General features: G+C 49.9%; 1 non-coding gene across 1 annotated transcript; it reads right to left on the bottom strand.

The window, feature by feature from the left end:
- Window positions 1-327: 327 nt before the first annotated feature.
- On the bottom strand, window positions 328-519 carry LOC140214597 (U2 spliceosomal RNA). The gene has a single exon (XR_011891533.1). It is a non-coding gene; the product is annotated as a U2 spliceosomal RNA (small nuclear RNA).
- Between the last annotated feature and the right edge of the window lie 328 nt (window positions 520-847).

Here is an 847-nt window from a genome sequence, read left to right on the forward strand (position 1 = left end):
GAACCCCACGGCTAATCCTACCCCCCATCCCCCCAAGTGGCTCTTTACAGGAGACAATCATTCAGAGACATCGGACAAATAGGAATTCTGGTTCTTTCTTTTGCTTTCATTAATTTTTCTCGAAGCCCATAACTAGAAATTTGCTGGAGCGGCTGTCCCATTTGCGACGCAACAAGTGCGACGCTACACACAGATGGAGTGGCAGTTTAATTACTCTCGTGGTCCGCGAACCGGCATCGTTGCGTGTAGTATAGGAATGGTGCGTGTCAAGTCAGTGCTCGCGTTGAGCTTGTGCTCTTCATTTTGATTGAATGAAGTCTCACCTAAGTGAGCGGGGCCGATCCCGGAGGTAGTGCAATACCGGGCCGACCTGCGGCGGAGGTGAAGCAGGCTTCAAGCACTCCGCCAACTTCCAAAAATAGGTTTAATATCGTGGGTCCATATAGAACCCGTATCAGATATTAAGCTGATAAGAACAGATACTACACTTTGATCTTAGCCAAAAGGCCGAGAAGCGATGTCCTTCACTTCACTTCATTGTACTACTGCCTTGTGGGCGCCCTGCCGACATGGGTAACCTCAGCAACAGCGTGGGCAATATTATAAAATTCAGCCTGTGTACAGACTCAACGCTCCCTATCTCACGGATGAATTCGCAACGCCTCAGTCTTTCGCTGTTAACGAAACGCTGTCGCGTAGAAACGAGACCCGAGTGCAAGCTTGCTTGTAACGCGAAACCAACCAAGGCAACCTCGTAGAAAACGGAACAGGCGAGCGGAAAAAAAACGCGCCAGGGGAATGCTTACTTCCGTCTGAATGCGACCGCTCAAGGTGACCTTCCTTGAGG

Source organism: Dermacentor andersoni, unplaced genomic scaffold, assembly GCF_023375885.2.
Source record: "Dermacentor andersoni unplaced genomic scaffold, qqDerAnde1_hic_scaffold ctg00000487.1, whole genome shotgun sequence".
Taxonomy (NCBI): domain Eukaryota; kingdom Metazoa; phylum Arthropoda; class Arachnida; order Ixodida; family Ixodidae; genus Dermacentor; species Dermacentor andersoni.